Here is a 12,252-nt window from a genome sequence, read left to right as displayed (position 1 = left end):
GTGTGTCCAGTCTGTCTTGCCCGGTTCTGATCAGCCGGACCCCAGCAGCAAGCTAATCTTCCAGTCAGAGCATCTGCCCCCTGGTGGTCAGTGAACATCATAGTGACTGGTCAAACATTTGAACGAACAGTTAGACACTTAGCATATTAGGCTTTCATTATATAAGACATTATGTTAAAGAATTGCACTAGGGTAAATAGCGCTAGATGTTGATATACAAACAGATATATATTATATATATGATGTCTGAGAAGAACTTGAGGATAAAGAGGAAAAGTTCACTTTGCAGTAGTAGAGGAGAATAAGAAATGAGATGCAAACTATCATAGTGGTTATAAGCACATGCACTGGGCCCAGGCCACCTGGATTCAACCCAGCTGTGATCTGGAGTAAGTTGCTTGTTTTTCTGTGCCTCAGTTTATTCATCTATATTATGGGAAAGTAAATATATATGCCTAAGCCACCGTTAAGACCAGTTGACCAAACAACTGGCTGACTGGTCATCAGGAGGCAAAATGCTTAATACAGGTGCTGCCACAGCCAACTTCCCACAGCTGGCCAACCTTCTGCAGTCCCTCCACCCAGCTGGCCAACCTCCCATGGTCCCTCTGCCCTGGCCAGCCAACCTCCTGCAGTTCCTCCTCCCAACAGGCCAGCACCAATGGCCCCGATCTGGGCCGGCCGGCCAACTTCCTGCAGTCCCCTATCAGGCTGCTCTACCCTGATCACCAGCCAGGCCAAGGGACCCCACCCATGCACAAATTTGCGCACCTGGCCTCTAGTATATATACTTACTCTAGATCAGTGCCTGTAATGTAATAAATATCCAATGAACACTAACCTTATTAAGAAACTAGAGGCCTGATACACAGATTCATGTACTGGTGGGGTCCCTCAGCTTGGCCTGCGGACACCCCCGAGTAGTCCCAGATTGAGAAAGGGCACAGGCCAGGCCGAGGGACCCCACCTATGCACTTCCCCTGGGCCAGACACAAGAACCCTCCTGCAGTCCCTCCCTGGCCACAATCTTGTATCCGTGGGGTGCCTCTCAGGAGGGCTCCAGGGCATGTCTGGCCTGTCTTGCCCAGTCCCCAATTGGGACTGGCAGCTGGGGAGGGACCACGGGAGGGCTTCAGGGTGTGTCCAGTCTGTCTTGCCCGGTTCTGATCAGCCGGACCCCAGCAGCAAGCTAATCTTCCAGTCAGAGCATCTGCCCCCTGGTGGTCAGTGAACATCATAGTGACTGGTCAAACATTTGAACGAACAGTTAGACACTTAGCATATTAGGCTTTCATTATATAAGACATTATGTTAAAGAATTGCACTAGGGTAAATAGCGCTAGATGTTGATATACAAACAGATATATATTATATATATGATATAGCCTATATAATAAAAGCCTAATATGCTAAGTGTTCCACCATTCAACCAGTCGCTATGATGCGCACTGACCACCAGGAAGCAGATGCTGCAACCAGTAGGTTAGCTTGCTGCTGGGGTCCAGGCAATTGAGACTGGGTGAGATGGGCTGGACACTCCTTAGAGCCCTCCTGTGGTCCCTCTCTGGCCAGCCAACCTCTTGTGGTCCCTCCCCTGCTGGCCAGCCCCAATTAGCCCAGATCAGGACTGGGCAAGATGGCTCCAATCAGCCCTAATCAGCCCCAATTGGGACTGGGTGAGACAGGCCAGACCAGCCGTGGGCAAACTACGGCCCGCGGGCCGGATCCAGCCCGTTTGAAATGAATAATACTAAAAAAAAAAGACCGTACCCTTTTATGTAATGATGTTTACTTTGAATTTATATTAGTTCACACAAACACTCCATCCATGCTTTTGTTCCGGCCCTCCGGTCCAGTTTAAGAACCCATTGTGGCCCTCGAGTCAAAAAGTTTGCCCACCCCTGGGCCAGACACAAGAACCCTCCTGCAGTCCCTCCCTGGCCACAATCTTGTATCCGTGGGGTGCCTCTGCCTGACCTGGGCCCTCTTGCAATCCGGGACCCCTTGGGGGATGTCAGAGAGCTGGTTTCAGTCTGATCCCCACAGGCCAGGCCAAGGGACCCCACTGGTAAACCAATCCGTGCACCAGGCCTCTAGTCTATATACTATATTATAAATGCTAAAGTTTATTTTAATTTTATTCACAGATTGAACGTGTGTCTAGCCAGCTGCCTTCATTATAACTCAAGCGTCATCATCCTCTTGCCTCATATTTTAGATTTCTTTGAAGTCCTCCACTTAATTATCTGCATTAGCTATTCAATAAGCAAAAATAATACAAGAAAATGACTCACAAGTCCTTTAAAAAGTCCCCGTGATAGTGGCTTATATTACTTCCTCATATGTATTGCTTTGTTCAGAACTCAACTGGCAACGAAAAGGAAATTAGCAGAAGCCACAGATATGGAAGAGAACAATTAATTCTGCCAACATGAGACCAAAAGCCATTTCTATGTAATATCCCAAGATTCTCTCATCCATGTGCAAAGTACACTCACTGCAGCATTGTCACAACACTAACATTTTGGAAACAACCTTACTATGCTTGAGCAGGTGAATGAATAAAATGAAACATATTCATAAAACGGAATATTATGTAGAATTAACATGAATAAACTAGACATATAGGGACGTATGCATAGTGTTGATATCTTGAAAATAAAATGCAGAGTGAAAAGCTAGATGTACAATAATACATATTCAATAACACCATTTAAAGATTTTAAATGCAAAGAAATCAATGTTTTATGTAATAACTATTTTTTAAAATTTGAATGATAAATATCAAATCAAAGCCGTGGCATATGCTGAAGAAGAAGGCGGTGAGTGTTGGAAAGGGATCAAAAAAGCTTCAAATGTATCTGTAATGTTTTATTTTTATATTTAAATTGCTTTGAGGAAAACATGAAGAATAAAACAAAGTGAATGTAATGTTATTTATTTAAAACATACACACAAAACCACAGAAAAGTAAAGTATTCCTATGCAATATTTTAATCATCATTTGCTTAATGAGTGTCTTACTTAGACTGTTGAATATGCTACATTTACAAATGAAATTATCATGAATTTTTAAAACATCTTCCTGTAAACATTCCATTCCAATTGTTTTCTATTCAAGTTGTATATTGTCATGCTCAACATGATAAATAACAAACTAACTTCAAAATATAATTTATTATGAAGAACAATTTTTAAAAAAAATCTGACATACTGTTTTTCTCAAATTTAATGATGTAATGGATATATATATATATATATATCTCCTATAAGTCACTTTTCTCTGTAAAGTTTGAAACTTACCTATATAAAAAGTTGTTTCAATAAACCCACCTCTCTATTCAAGAATTTTTATTCTTCTGATTAACATCTTAATCTACATTGCTTCAATATTCTCTAAGAAGAAAAATATGTAAATTGTACACTTTATCAGAAGTAAACTTTCTTTTGATATTTGATCAGTATTCTGAGCAGTTAAGTCGATCTAAATAACAGAAATTTGTTTTACAGGTTATGTTATTTTGAGTGTGCTCTTGAGAATATTTGTATCTCACCTGCCACTGCATTTCCTAGACATTGTATTTGTCCCAAGGAGTTAGGAACTCTTATGGACTATATGTTTGTATCCTCCCAAAATTCATATGTTAAAACCCTTATCTCCCAATATGAGGGTACTGGGAGGTGGGGCCCTTGGGAGGTAATCAAGTTTAGATGAGGTCATGGGGGTGGAGCCTCGATGATGAGATGGTGTTTTCATAAGAGAGAGAGACTAGAGCTCCCTCTCTTGGCCATCTGAGGAAGATGTCTGTCTACAAGCCAGGAAGCCAGCTCTCACCAGAACCCAACTGCATAGCACCCTGATCTGGTACTCCCAGACCCCAGGATGGTGAAAATGTTTGTTGTTTAAGCCACCCAATCTATGGTATTTTGTTACAGCACCCCACTAACACAAGGACCAAGAATAAATTATTGGAAAAATCACTTTTTAGAAAATAAGCAAAATTAATGTAGCATAAAACACTGCTAAATAAAATCCAATTTAGTACCTTGGAAGTCTCAAATAACTGTTCTATTTTAAGTAACAACTCAATGAACCACACTTCCACTGCAAGAAAGAGACTCAAGTAAAATTTTATAGTAAACATAATTATAGTATCCTGTTGTTACAATTCAAAAAAAAAAAGTAAAGATTACCATAACAGATAATTGATGAATAAAAGTAAACACACTTCATATGCTAATGAAGTTTTAAACTAAAATATTGGGAGTTTTTTGTCTAGGTGAGTAAAAATGCAGAAATAGTGCATTTTTATGAGTAACCACATAATATGCACTACAAGTTTTCTTCCTAGAGAGAGCACTGTGTCAGGGTAAGTGATCACCGGAGACAAAAAATAATGAAAGGTTTATGAAGAGCTGAGACTCAGCATAGGGTTGTTTCAGGAAAGGAGTGAGACTCATAAATAGAGTGAAGTCCTACAATATGATGGAGAGAAAAACCTCTGTAACTGTGGCTTAGGAAATGTTCTCTGATGCAACAACAAAAGCATCACCCATTTTAAAAAATGATAAATTGAATTTTGTGATACTCAGAAACTTCTGATCTGCATGCCATTGTTAAGAGAATTAATGACAAGCTGCAAACTTAGGGAAAATATTTTCAAACTGCATATCTTAAAAAGTATGTAAATTCAGAATATGTAAAGAGCTCAAAATTCAACAATAAGAAAAAATTCAATTAAAATGTGAAAATATTTTATTAGACACTTCATTATAGAATATATATGGGTGACAAATAAGTACATGAAAATGTGTTGAATTTTATTAGTCATTAGGAAAATGCAAAACAAAATTACAATGGGATACCAACAGATACCCAAAAGAAAGACGAAAAAAATTACAATATGAAGTTCAGATAAAGATCTGGAACAACTGGAATTCTCATACATTGCTGTTAGGAATACAAAATGGTATAGTAATTATGTGACATTCATTCATCCCTTAAAGAAACTATCATTTCAAGTGAATTGATGTTACCATCCTAATAATTTGGGGTTATCATCTTAATTTGGCCAGCTGTATTTAATAGTCACGTATTTTCAGCAAAGAAGTGAGCTTAAATATAGGATTCTTAGCCTAAGATTCATATGGTTGTACCAATACTTGGTTCCATAGTTGCTATGACAACATAGAATTTAATATAGGTTCTTCAAAAGATTTTGTTCTATAATTCACTTTCTTGTTCAATTTTCATCATAATCAGATTATTTGATCTACCTTTTATAAACAGAAATCTGTGACCTTCTTCACTCAATGTTGAAAATGTCCTTCAATCATTCTCTAAATACACACCAAAATGTGGTGCTGGCATAAAGATAGACATATAGATTTGGAATAGAATTGAAGGTCCAGAAATAAACACATACACCTAAGGTCAAGTGATTTTCAACAAGGGTGCTAACACCACTCAGTGAGGAAAGTGGGCTTTTTAACAAATAATGTGAGGACATTTGAATAACCATAGCAAAATAATACAATTGGACCTTTACCTCACATCATACTAAAAAATTAGCTCAAACTGAATCAACAACCTATATAAAAACAGGCATAAATCTCTGTGACCATGAATTAGGCAATGGTTTCTTTGCGTAGTTACACACCAAAAGCACAACAACCGAAAAAAAAAATAGATAAAATAGGCTTTATACAAATATAAAACACTTGTGCTTCAATGAATACTATCAACAAGAAAATCAAAGACAACCAACAGAATTTGTGGCATGTGTAACATTTGTAAATCATATAACTCATAAAGTTGAATCTAGAATATATAAAGATGCTTACAACTCAATAATAAAAAGACACGTAACCCCATTAAAAAGTGGATCAAGGGTATAACTGCTAATGAATGGGTAAAGAGAGTCTTTCTGGGGTGATAGAAAATTCTGGGGTTAAGTAGTGGCAATGGTTGCAAAAGTTTGTGACTATACATTAAGCCATTAAATTACATGTTTTAAATGGGTGAATTTTATAGTATGAAAATTGTATCTCAATAAAAACAAAAACAACAACCAAAAAAAACAACCTAGGCTGGAGAAGTGTGAAGACAGGAGGACAGGAGGAGCCAGCATTACCTGAACACATTAAGGTGACTCTAGGTCAGAGCTACCCACAACAGAAGACAACTCTCTAGTCAACAGTAAGCACCTTTGTGGAACTGCCTGGTTTAGAGAGAATCGGGCCCAAAGCAGCTCCAGGTCCAGCACACGGCCATGAATCCTGAATTTTGGCCATCTGAAAGCAAACCATGTGACTAAAAATATTTGAGCATGAGTGATCTGTAATTAAAGCCAAACACATAGTCATCATGCCAGACAAGAGTTACAGATCCTCATAATTGAGGCAGTAAATGTTAACATAATTGCATTTTTCCTGTGTGCTAATGACCTGCTAACTGTGATTGCAGCCTTTACTTATTTATTTGTATTGCAATGACCTTAATTATAGTAATCGGTTTGCTCAAGTTGTCAGACACATACATTTCACTTCAGTGTATTCATACAATAAAGGGATTTCACTAGCCAAGACCTTAAATACTCCTTTTTTTCTAGATCTTCGTGCAACCAGGATAATTTACCTTCATCCTACATCCGGGATTTTATATTTAAACACCTACAGGGACCATGCATGTACTAGTAATGTTTAAAAAAATGAAGCAAGCAGATGTTAAAGGCAGAAAGAGATGGGCATTCTGATGAAGAGAGGAGCTCATACCTGTCTAAAGGATACCCCTTTACTCAGGTGCAGCTAAGTTAAAAAAAAAAAGTTGCCTATATCGTTCCATTTTTTAAGGAAATATAGAATTGTGAAGTTTTAAATGGGAAATCTTAATTTCAAAATAGTGGATGTAGCTTTTGAAGGCTGAGCTAAGAACAGTAAATATCATATCACATATTTATTTCAAAATTATTTATTTTATTTAAGGCCCTTATTCTCTGTCAGGAAAAAAAAACACAATGAAATTTTGTCTCTAGGACTATAGGTACTAGATTTCCATGTTGCCATGTTACAGAATTTACCAGGTGACCAAAAAATACACAGGAGCCCCCGGAGACACAGGAAAAACCCATTTATTTACAGATGTTTCAGGGGGTCAGTCCTCCAAATCCTGAGCAAACCAATATAGAGGAAGCTTTCTCTTTATACACGTTGATATCTTTGTCCCCCATATATGGATCAGACTTCCGGACCTTTCTAGGGCCTTGCAAAAAGCCCTGTGTGTTGGGATGGGGGCCGTGATACCACACCTAAAGGCCTGGCCTGGCACCAGCGCTGATAACCCCCTCTGGGGGTTGTGTATTGTTTATGGTTTATGGCCTCTGTAAAATGTTAGTATTTAGGTAAACAGGTCTTGTAAGACCAGATAATTAAGGAAGGGGCAGATAGGCTAACAGGAATGTGCATTGGGGATACTAATTAACTAGGTACAGAGTTAGGCTGCTGGTCTCCTTCTCCTCCCCTCCCCGCCCCCAAAAATGTCTTATTTTCCTCATCAGCCATATTAGACTTCAGAGATCTCTGGCGACATTGTTATATCATTCAAACCTGTGCCATTTGATTCTGTGCATGACTGCTCAATTATTTACCAGGTCAATATCAGGCTTTAGATATCCTGTGTGATTAAATTTAACCAAACAGAGCACTGTCAATAGGATGTTATACTTTAAAGTTAATTCTTTTAATCAAAATGAAAAGGATCCAGTAGTATTTACTATCACTCTGAGTTCCCAAATGGTTAGGAGTCATCCCTTAACTGGACAAACAATGGGTCCATGCTGCCAATTAATCAGAGACAGGGTTGAATTATATATGAGTGTTTATTCCAATATTGCCAGCAATATAGGAGAGCAGTAGTTCATCCACAAAACTCTGCTCTCTTTAATCAAAATGAAAAGGATCCAGTAGTATTTACTATCACTCTGAGTTCCCAAATGGTTAGGAGTCATCCCTTAACTGGACAAACAATGGGTCCATGCTGCCAATTAATCAGAGACAGGGTTGAATTATATATGAGTGTTTATTCCAATATTGCCAGCAATATGGGAGAGCAGTAGGTCATCCACAAAACTCTGCTCTCCACCTCACTATAAGCCAGCTGCTTATATTGGGTAAAAGGACAAAAGATTACATAGGGAAGTAGCCAAAGGGTATGCCAAATGGGTAGTTAACAGAGGGCTGAGGATCTTCAAAGGGCTAATGATATGCAAAAAGAGCTGGGGTCTTCAAAGGGCTTAGTAATATGCAATCTTAACATGATAATAGGCAGTCCAAATGGGGAGGATGGGCTTGCATCTCCAGGTGAGCTCCCAGGTCCCATGTGTGTAACTGCCAGCCAGATTAGAAAGTGCCTTCTTTAATCAGAACAAAGCAACCATGGTTACCAGAGCATGATTAAGATTTATTACAATTCTAACTGATTCCCCAACATTGTACTTCTGCCCCTATCATTCCTACCTGGAATTCAAAATCCATAAAGAATAATAAAGGTTTTAGAACCTTATGTTCCTCATTTCATTTGACTCAATGCCATTCTCATTGCTCCCTCTCCCCTGCCTTGCTCACTAGCAATCAGTTAATCTCATTAATTGTCACTGAGTTATCTCTCACGTCTGTCCTCTCTTCTTCACTGCCAGCACCCTGACAACCAGCCATTTGCCTTACACGTGACCAACTACAGTAATTTTCACAACCACTGCCAAGCCCCACCCAGCTGTCTACTTTAGGAAGAATAGTAATCCTGCAACATCCCACTGATCGCTTTACATTTTTTACTCTAAAATTTCAAGCATTCTCCATTGCTCATAAAAAGAAGCCCAAACTTACTTGGGAGGAACTTGTATTTTATGTTTTGAATAATAAAACAACCTCTGTAGCCTAACAGAGCTGGGTTCATATTCTGAGTCCACACTTACCAGAATATCTCTATTGAATTCCAGTCCATAATCTCAGACTCCTTAATGACAGTTAGGTTCTTACGTCTTATCTCAGAAGAGATATTATAAGGATCAAATGAGGTCATCTTTGTGAAGTAGCTAGCACATCTCAGGTTCTTGGAACTGTACTGCCAGTAAGCAACTAGATCTGGAATCTCACCTGCTCACCTGGCTCAGGAGGGTTGGGAGCTGGTCTCCTGGTTCAGTTGCACAGAAGTCAGATCATGAGCAGATGTCTACTGAAGACAAACCAACAAGATTTAGAGAAGGTGGAATTCATCAGTACAACAATATGCAAATCACTCCTCAACATCATCTGGCAACCTTCACACCACAATTAGTAACTTCCTGCCTGAGACCTTGCAATTTATGCGCCAGGGGGAGACATCCTTTTTGTGTAACCTGCTCATCCAGGAAGCAAACATTTAAGAATTAGAAGTAACCTCATGAGGGCAGTAACAAGAACAACAAAAGCAACACATGTGTCAGTAAAAGAAGGAGTCCTGGAAAGCTAGCAAAGGATTGCTGAATTTAGCATCTTCCCAATTTTTGTCTTTTATCTCAACTACACATTAAACTTACTACTTCACAACTTTTTCCTTAGTTTGCCCAACATATGGGTTGAAATCTAAAATAGCAGTTTATATTCTGCTATTTCTATGTTAGAAGTTTTCAGTAGGTGTTGGAATCTGCATTTGCAGTTGCTGCACCAACAATTTATTACTTTTCCACATTTCTTTGCTGACAAACAAAGGCACTGCAGCAATAACAACTTGAAATTCCTCGTTGTTAATATCCCTTGTGTTATGTTTTGGTGCAAGTAGAAGTTCTTTTCTGTTCTCTTCTGAGAACTATGATAAATGGCCTGCCTGACTTTGGAGGAGTGCGTCGACCATAGCAAAAGATGGCTTTGCATCTCTCCCAGCTTTTTCATGAAAAACAGTCAAGCTTTTACATGTGTAGTTTGTGGCCATGTAACAGAACAATGATTGTCAGCCTGTCACCTGCCTTAGACTGGGTTCCCTGGAAACAAGATTCTGAGACAAGAGCTGTGCACAGATGGATTGTTGGGTGCTGCTCTTGGATGATTCCTATAAGGATGTGAGGAAGGCAGGACTGGGCAGAGGGAAAGCTGACCTGCATTGCTGTTGTAATTAAGGCTTCCTCCAATTCTATGGGGCGTTCTGGAGCTAGGACGGACCTTAAGTATTGCCCCAAATTAAGAAACTATGGCTGGACCTCTGTGTTTTTGCATAGGCAAGTCATTAGCAGCAAGCCACCCCTTGGCAAAGTCTATAACCCTGATTGAGGCAGTTCATTATGGCTGAGGGCAACTCCCAGGCAGGGATGGAGCTATAATTAGGAGTTAATATTCCCAGAAGTTGGCTGGGGAGAGAAATGGATGTGTCATTCCTGAAGAAAAGACCTGCTGATCCCTACAGATCCCCAAAGATGTTAAATCCTATGTCAGGAACTCATTGGCTTTTGTCTACTGAGTTGACCAGTCAAATGAGACTTGATTACCATGGTTGAGGGAATTAAGTTAACCAGCTTATTTCAATGCTTGCACTGCTTAATTTAGCTGAATTATATAATTCAGTGATAGGAGAACAATATGAAGAAAATGAAAGGGAAATGCTTACATTTTTATGGGCATAATGTGTTAGAGCAGTGGTTCTCAACCTACCTAATGCCAGGACCCTTTATTACAGTTTTTCATGTTGTGGTGACCCCCAACCATAAAATTATTTTTGTTGCTACTTCATAACTGTAATTTTGCTACTGTTATGAATTGTAATGCAAATATCTGATATGCAGGATGCATTTTCATTGTAACAAATTGAACATAATTAAAGCATAGTGATTAATCACAAAAACAATATGTAATTATATATGTGTTTTCTGATGGTTTTAGGCAACCCCTGTGAAAGGGTCGTTTAACCCCCAGACGGGTTGCGACCCACAGGTTGAGAACCGCTGTGTTAGAGAGTAACAACTATTTGACTTTAGATGCCCTAGGCAAAACTTGTTAGGCAAACGGAACAATCCATCAAAATTAATCCAGAGTGCCTAGACCTCACTTCAGTGTGAAGAGTGGCTTCAATATTCAACAGCCCAGTGGTACAGCATCAATACTAATTAAGAGCAGGGAAAAACCAAGGTTGTTTTTGGTGCCATAACAATATTTCAGATACTGGTCAGCAGTTCTATTTTTCTTTCTTGTTTCTCCGACTCCTCATGCCTTCCTTCTCCCTGCCCTCTCCCAATTTCATATACCCTCCCTACAAGCTCTCCAAGGATCTCTTTACCCTCTCAGTCCTGCAACACACCCAGCCCTCCCATCTCACCTTGACACCTTATCTTCACTCCACAAAAGGTTGACTTGATCCTGTCAGGAGGACACTGCGCTTTATGAGGAGAGGCATTGGACTGAGGGCAGAGACAGCCTCCCCAGGTTAGCAGTCCAAAAACAATCACAATTGTTGCAACATAGAGAACTATCCAGTGATGCCAATCATTCTCTCTTCTACTGCTCATTTTAAGTTTCCCTCAACCTTAGCTAAGACTTATGCTAGTCTATATGGCTTACTAGATGAGGCAACTCAAACTTTCAGTGACTAAGAGGAATTAGCCACTAGTCATAATGACTACCTTATACAATGTTACCATCAAAATTTTTCAGGGAAGTAATAAGGGATGTCCAAGTGGATGACCTAGGTGTCAAATGATGACTCCTTTTTGTGTCACTTGATCTCTTGAGCAACATATCAAATAAACCCATAGCTTATATGTATTTATAAAAGGCTAATATGTAAAGTGTCCCCTCAGGAGTTTGACCAGGAGACTGGGGATTCAATTACTTGCTATGATGTGCACTGACCACCAGGCTGCAGCATGGAACATAGCAGGTGACCAGCAGTGGTGGCAGGTGTTGAGGGAGTGAGGGAAGGAGGAGGCAGGGAAGCAGGGAAGTGGGGGGGATCGCATGGTGGCAGTGCATGGGTGGCAAGGGAAGGAGGATGCAGGGAGGCGGGGAGGCAGGGAGGCAGGGAACCTGATTGGCCCTGATCGCAGGCCAGGCCTAGGGACCCTACCCGTGCATGGATTTTGTGCACCAGGCCTCTAGTAATTTGATGAAACCTTGCTGGGAGCCGGTCCATCCTTGCTGCTTGACACAGTCGCTGCAGGGAAGAAACATCTGCATAGCATATGTTTCAGGGACCTGGCATATATGGCATACTGTTCTTAATATGTTCAC

The sequence above is a fragment of the Myotis davidii genome, unplaced genomic scaffold (genome assembly GCF_000327345.1).
Source record: "Myotis davidii unplaced genomic scaffold, ASM32734v1 scaffold370, whole genome shotgun sequence".
NCBI lineage: Eukaryota > Metazoa > Chordata > Mammalia > Chiroptera > Vespertilionidae > Myotis > Myotis davidii.
This window is presented reverse-complemented; position numbering follows the sequence as displayed.